Below are 7824 nucleotides of genomic sequence, written 5' to 3'. Positions count from 1 at the left end.
AGCAGCAAGCGTTGCTCTGAGGTGGCTCAGTTGTAATAGGTCTCTTAGGCTAGTCCTACTAATGATGAAAACATAGTTTTCTAACTTTGTAATTTTTATTTATTTAAACTTTTCACTGGAAAAGGTAGGAAAGATGAATTAGAAAAGTAATTTTCTTTCATTGGCCATTCAGGATTTTTAAGCTGTTACTTTTAAAATTATCTACAACAGTTTCCTTGTTTTTAGAATAAGTGCATGATATCATATCCTGAGCCCTTCCCTTTTCTTGTAACTTTCTGAGGCACTAGGAGGAGTCCAGCTACAGTCATCCTGTGGATTGGCCTGTAAAACTGCAGTGGAGCTCCTTCTGCCACCTCCTGACTGCCTGATTCATACTCCTTAAGAAACTGCTGCTCTAGGACGAAGGATCCTTTAAGCACAGTGAGTATCAGCTGAGAAAGCAACCAATTTATCCAGCTTGTAAAGTTGCATCAGAGAGCAATCATTGCTCTGTGTATTTACGTTTATGTGCAGTTTGGGACACAAAAGTAACAGGAAAACTTGCTGACAGTATTTGACACTGAAGTGGAGAAGGGAGTTCCCTGGCCCAGCTGGGGTGAGAAAAGGAACAGCAGCGACATGGGAGGCTCTCAGGGTGCAGAGATGGGATTAAGGTGTGGGCTAGGTGTAGAAAAGCTACTTGTATTGTGCCAGGCAACATACCTATTTTTTATGGACAGAGAGACAGGAAAAAACCAGCTGCTAAAATGTATGTACAAGTAGCTGTGCCCAAGCACATGGTATTGTATTAATGCTGGATGACAAGCACCTCTTGTTTATTCTTAATCTGGTTTCATATAAGGAATGTAGTAGTACTAACTAGTAATAAGCAAAATGAAAGCAGAATAAAAGAAATAGTTGTCTTCAGTAATCTTCACTCATCCCTAAAGCATGCAGGCCAAATACACATTCAAAGTGAGTCATTGACTCTTTTTAGTATAACTATAACCTGTGGTGGTGTTACTGCTGCCTTTTTCCATCTTGGTCTGTAGCTCTGAAATGCAGAGCTAAAGGCTCTGCTACCATTGGTGGAGAGACTAAGGTTTTGTCTAGATGTCTCTGGTGTGATAATTTAGTAGAAACTAGTTAAATATATAAATAATAAATTTATGGTCGTGATTTATTATTATATTTAACATACGTATGAGTAAGGTAGTATGATCCATGTTTCACAGCGTAAAAACTGTTATAATGAAAGTAAATAAATGATGTGCATTTATAGCTGCCAAATGAACTTGTAGAACTTTTTATTAACCAAGAAAACTGCTTTTAAAAGAATAGAGCATCTGAATTTTCCTGTGTCTGTTGTTCTCATAGAAGACCAAGCACTAACTTCATTTCGAGGTTGTGAAGGACTTATGACCATGATTTACATAAAGGCCTCGATCTAGGATTAGATGAAACCAACAGAAAGCAGCAATGATATTTCTGTGAATGCTTAAGATAACAATAACTGTCTTCAAAAAAGTCCTTGGTGATGTGAGCAACTATTCAGGAAATGCGTAACCTCTGCATGTGTCATTGATGACATTACTTTGTGTTTTTACTTTGCTCACTGGTTTTGATGAGCTCCTTCACGGGGTCACAGCACAGTGTTAGTAAAAAGCATTGCTTTTTGTTGTCTGCTAAACTGCACTGTGAGGAAAAACTCTTTGGTTAAAAAATTGCTGATGTGTAGTTAGTTTTATGATAGAGCAAACCGGACATTTTCTATAACATGGCTATGATAAGAGTAGCAGGAGGCTAAAGATGTGCTGTGTGCTGCTCAGCCTCATTAGCATGGAGATTGCTGTACCGGAGATGACCATCAGAACACCTCCTCCAGGCTTCTGCCTCCTGCAGTGACCTGATCCAGCTCAGTCCAGAGAGATCAGCTGTCAAACAGGCTTTCCAGGTGATGTTTTTACATGCCTACCAATTAGTACTTTTACATGTCTACCAGTTAATAAATGTTTGTGCCATGCAATGTGAGGGGTTTGTAACTCTTTCATTTAATAGAATATCACAGTGGATGTTTTGTTTCCATACGAATGTTTGTTTCTTGAATTCACTGAGAACTTGGTTCCAACAAAGTTGTGTGGCCATGAGTTGAGTAAAAATTATATTTTAGAAAAACATTATTTCCTTTCTCTGAATTTAAATCACTGCCATTCACTTCCATTAGATGTAAACTTGCTTACACATCATAGAAAAAACTCAACTTAGTATTTCAGTTGTGTGATCTACTGAAGAATAATGATATATTTTTATTCCTACTTAGAGTTTGGTCTGTCTAGTTTGTGGCAATGATTTTTTTTTCCAACTTATAAACTTATTTCAAGGGCTTGACTCATAGCTTTAGAACTGTAGAATATGTGATGTAGTCAGGCCACTAGGTTGGCCACTTGCCCTAGATGAAACCATGCTGAATATCTCAAATCTCCTCCCTGTCCCACATGTCCTTTCCTGATTTCTTACACCTGGGTATTGAGAGCTCTTGCTCTATGGAAAATGTCTAAGTCTGCCAGCTCTGTTTTGTTCCTTTTTCTCTGAGGAGAGTTTATTGGGGGCTCCTTTTGCTAACTCCTTGAAGAGCTGGATTTTTTTTTTCCCTTTACTAGAGCTCAAGGGCCTGACTTTACTCTTCACCTAACCCTTATCCCTGGGGACTGCAAACTCCACTAGTGTGTGATCACGGCAGCCCAGGCTGCTGCCAATATTGAGCTCACCAATTAGCTCACTTGTGTTGCTGACCAACAGGTCCAGTAGTTAATTATTGTGTTGTCATGCTTTAGAAATCCAAAGAAAATAATGAATCAAATGAAAGAGATGTGTATTTTCCTTTACAGAAACTATCTGATTCTGCTCTTGTATCCTGTTTATATATGTCTTCAAAAATAAATTTTCCGGCACCTTGCATTCAAGAAATGTTAGGTACAGAGCAAATGTTTAATTAAGTAATCCCACACAGCACTTGTGAGGCAGGCTCCTTCATTTTACAGGTGAGACAGAGTGTGACAGTAAATTAAGTGGCTTGCTTAATATCACACAGTGAGTCAGTGCTAATGCTGAAAATAGACTTTGTCTTCTGGTTCTTTTCCCTGTATTTAATCATCAAAGTAGACTTAACTCTAAAGTTGAACGAACTCCTTAGTCTACTAAAATAATTGTTCTAAATTTCATGTTGCAGTTAGTATGTTTTAATCACCTAAACGATACTGAAATATTTACAAAAGTTTTCCATGCTTAGGACCCTTTTGTCTTTCTTGTTCAGGTTTTGCTTCAGGTTATCAGCTCAATATGTTTTGTTTATAGTGATCCTGAACTTCAAAAACATAATCAAGCAGATCTCCACAAAAAAAAAAAAAAAAAAAAAAAAAAAAAAAAAAAAAAAAAAAAAGGCACTTTGAAAATGCACTTAGAGCAATCAGAGCAATCTCCTTGAGTCAATGTTACTTTTTTCATACTCTCATGAGTTTAGGGCTGTTCCACTTAATAATACCCATAGTTTTAATTAATGGAGCACGCTAAAGTTACTGGCCCACAGAAAGCGAAAGATAGACTGCTGGTTATGCTGTCATGACTAAATGAAAATGTATCCTGAAGCAAAAAAGAGCAAGAGCATGTTAAGAAATATGAGCTTAGAAGTGTAGAACTGAACTACATGCTGGGTCATCTCTGAATAAACTGGTAGAGAAAGAGATGCCATCCTTGCAGACCTGTTTAAGTGAACAGTACCTGTGTTCAGGCTAATGAAATGCTCCAGCAGCTTTAGAGCTTTCCTGAGCACTGTCCACAGATTTGTTTATACTGATAGGACATATATAAATTTTTCCAATCCTTGCCGTGTTACCTGTTTAATAGTGTTCTTCAGTATAGGATAGAGTAAATGGCCCAGAAAATATGTACATAGACATAAGACTTAAAGAGGCTCAGGAAAGAGGAATGAGGGAATAATATTACTGTGGCTTGCTCCCTATCAAACCTGAGTACAGACATAGCTGTCTGTTACACAGCCTTATACAATACTTTGTATCATACAATATTTTTAGTGTGGGTGAGACAATCAGCAAAGGCTGTGGTCAGCTCCAAGATTTTTGTAAAGACTTTTGCCACATGTAATGAATTTACATTTTACATTGTGATGTAGACAGCTGTACAACTTAATTGAAATTTGACAACAAAATACCTCAAAAATTCAACTGCTTCATTGCTGAATGCAAATAAAGCTTCTTGGTGGCAGAATCAGTCAGTAAGCATTGGCATGCTATATTTATAGAAACAACTCTGAAGTAATTTAACCTGTTGTACTTGTAAAGAAGATTGTCACATCTTGCCTACTGAATTACAGGCTAGACAGAATGTTTCAGGTAAGATGACAAGGAGAGATATTCCAGGACATTCTGCTTCCTCTTTGAGGTCAATACATCCAGTTTACCATGTAGTTTTCCTTTGGGGTTTATCTTCTTCTTAAAATGTTAACTATGAGCATATTTTGCACTTTGCCACTTGGACTGTGTAATCAGTGATTTGCAAGACAGCGCTGTGTCTGTGTACCACTATCAGGGACAGAGATGCTGCCTTTCAAAGGCTTTTTGAAAAGCAGGCCAGAGTTGTTCAGTACAAATTGGGTAAAGACAGTTTTGTGACTTTTATAGACTTTGAAACCAAACCCAAGAAAGCAATGCAAATAACTGACTTTTTTTGGTAGCTCTTCATTTATGTCTCCTTTTATCTGTAGGTCCTATTATTAACCTGTTAAGTGAAATGGTAATAGTGTTTGAGAAGTTGAAAACTTTAATCAAACATTAGACAATATTTTTAAGAATCAGAGTTCAAAATAAAATGCCCAGGTGTTCTCTTCCTGATTGGGAATAGGGAAAAAGTCTGGTCTGTGTGTCTGACCAAAACTAGCCAAACCAGTAGAAATTAAATACATGAACATTCAGTTCATGGGTAGAGATTCATTTTCATTAACAATTCAGCTAATAAGTATGAAGAATGAGTCAGCTTGAGAAAAGCAGAAATTACTTGTGGACAATCTGAATGAGAATGGGGGATGCATAATACGTTATCACGTTTGAGAGGAGTTCTGACAAAATAGGGGCCTTGAATTTTGGATGCAGAGAGTTATACTTGCTTAATCTGTTACTGAAGAGAATAGATACAAGCCAGCTCCAATGATTAAGTAGATACGGTGCTTTTTTACATAATTAACATTATTTAAGTTCTTACTTTCAGAGAAGACCTCACTGTGTCCTGCCTATCTTAAGTACTTGGATTATTGGTCACTGGTTCCTGGCAGGTCTATTGCAGCCTTGTTCTGTTGATTCAGCGCAGAAAGAAAACATTTGAAGGATGTCAGTTCTTCAAGTAGTGGGGATTATAGGCATGGGAACAGTACGTGTTTGTGAAAGGTATAGGCTGTCAGACTTCATTTCCCATGATGGCAAGAGGGAAACTGAGGTACAGCCACAGTGCGGCTCTGAAGAGTTGATATAGTTAATATAGTTAATGTGTTATTATTTAGATTTGATTCACAGAATTGAGAAAGCACTTGTGGTAATATGGTGCTTAGACATAAGAGCCAGAAAATGAAAGGGAAAAGAAAGTGAAAAGAAATGCCTAATGAGGGAGTTGGCCAGTTTATTTTCCAAGCTCTTTCACAGGCCAAAGCACAGTGAAAGGGGCAAAGCTAGGCAATACAATTTAAGAAAAAAATCCAATATGAGTTATCTTAAACTCTATTAATTATAAAATATGCCATTAGCAATGCAGACAAGGTAGATTTTTTCTAACATTCCTTATTATGTGTTAACATGGTACCATAAAGGTCCAAGAACCTTGGATCAATCAACAATCACAATACCCTGTTTCTTGCTGGAACTAGGTACGGCGAGACAAGTACAAGCCGAACTTGTAAATATGCAGAAAACCTTCTCTGTTCAATAAAACAGGTGGTTTCTGCTGAAACTAGTTTTGCTTGAGGACTAATTTGTAGTTCCAAGTGTCTTTCAGTGCTGACAGCTGAAGAAGGGAGCTTGGGGCCAGATTGTAATAATGTTCACTCCTTGATCTAATGGGCGGATGTGTTTAATTAACCTTTGTTTCTGCAGAAGCAAACATTCTGGCAAGCTGTAGGAATGCTAAAGAAGGGAAATCTAAACTGCAATGAACCTAGGCATATTCTATATATCTAGTACTAGATAAAGAATGTTAATGTAGATAAATACCGTTTCCTAGGAGATAGATATGTATAAGCAATTTCTGTAAGAAATTTAACATGGATCCCCCTGTAGGACTACCCCTCATTAATTTCACAATTTCCAGCTATGATCCCCTGCCCTTGGGACACTTGTCTCTTGTGTCTGGCACAGTTCTTCAATAGGTGGTTACAAAAGCACATATTTAAAGTGAAAATATTCTGCTTAGTATCTCTTGGATAGAGTTAGACCTGACGGTTGCTTGTTCCATGTCCTCCAGTGACTTTTCCAGATACCAGAGCTTGGACTGACCCTTCCCAGAGCTTCCTGTAAAGTGCAGATCTTAAGGTTTATAGCTAATTCTTCAGAAGGCTTATGGCAAGTCTAATGCAAAGCAGATATCCTTTGCATTAAATTGCTGAAGGCACTGTTTTTTGCTTGAAAAACTAAAGCACTGTAGATTACAATCATACAAGCACAGCAAACTCCCTGGCCACAATGTCCCTAATCTTACACTAAAAAATCACCAGCTTTGTATGAGTATTTGGAAAGAATGCAAATCAGAGCTTATTGTCTCTGACCTTCATCAGCTCTGCTGCCACAATAGCATCATTGTTTCCTATCTCCTCCCCTTAATAAGCAACACCCTCCATTCCTCTCACTTCCTTTCCATCCTAAATCTTTCCATCTGAGAGGCTTTTTAAAGCTCTGCTCTGTCATCTGGTTTTGCTACTACTGTGATCTAAATGCCAAGCATCTTCAGTCCATCTTAGTCTCAGTCAGCCAAGTCTCTGTTTTCACTTAAAAGGCATCTTATGAGCTTTAATGTTGGAAATTCCTTCTACTCCTGTAGTCTAACAAACAAGGTATATTCCAGCTGAAAGAAACATTTATGTTGCAGCATTATTCTTACTAAAACTATGCTGCAGCAACACAGTATTAACCACAATCATAAACAGTGCTTTTCCCACCTCAGCACTGTGACACAACTCTTTCCTTCATAATACTGTGCAAAAATCTCTACATTGTCACAGTACATAAGGACGAGTGCTAAGGGTGCAGTTAAATTACTAATTTACTAATCCCATGCTTTATCCACTGGGTTTCTGTTCCAGAATGAAGTGTTGTGACAACAAATGAGGTAACCAAGGAAAAATCAAACTGGCTACAATTGTCAGGATTATGAGTTCAATATAATTCTTCAGCCTGTTCATACTGGTCTCTGTTTGTTTGTTTCTAGTAAGGACTGATGACTTCAAAAGCCACAAACTGTGTGTGAAGTTCTTGGGTGATGACAATTTCCATTGTAATGTTGCCCAGTGTCTGAGACTATCCTGGTAGGACTGAGAACCCTGCTTGTGAGCAGTGTCCTATTGCAAAGAGAAGGTTTGCACTAAGACTGAGGATGGAGTAAGAGTCTTTATGTCTAGATATAAAGAGTGATCTCCAAAAGCTCTTAACACTGAGCATGGTCAGTGGATGCAGTCAGGCTGACACAGATGAATTTTGGAGATTCTTGACCAGTATGGTTCAAAATGCAGCCCTCTGGCCCAGTCTGGTCTGCAGGATCTTCTGTCTTGTTTGAAACACCTCTTCTATGGAA

At 38.0% G+C, this 7824-nt stretch overlaps 1 protein-coding gene across 1 annotated transcript in view; it reads left to right on the top strand.

The window, feature by feature from the left end:
- The first annotated feature begins 1808 nt into the window (after window positions 1-1808).
- The window catches only part of RALB (RAS like proto-oncogene B), a 44121-nt gene continuing 38105 nt past the window's right edge, over window positions 1809-7824 (top strand). Inside the window, exon 1 of the mRNA XM_041473050.1 lies at window positions 1809-1933. The gene's annotated coding sequence lies outside the window, so the exon portion shown is untranslated. The remainder of the gene's footprint in view (window positions 1934-7824) is intronic.

This window comes from Pyrgilauda ruficollis, unplaced genomic scaffold, assembly GCF_017590135.1.
Source record: "Pyrgilauda ruficollis isolate IOZ18807 unplaced genomic scaffold, ASM1759013v1 scaffold3, whole genome shotgun sequence".
Classification (NCBI taxonomy): domain Eukaryota; kingdom Metazoa; phylum Chordata; class Aves; order Passeriformes; family Passeridae; genus Pyrgilauda; species Pyrgilauda ruficollis.
Note: the sequence above shows the minus strand (reverse complement) of the source record. Positions and strands in the feature narration are given on the sequence as shown.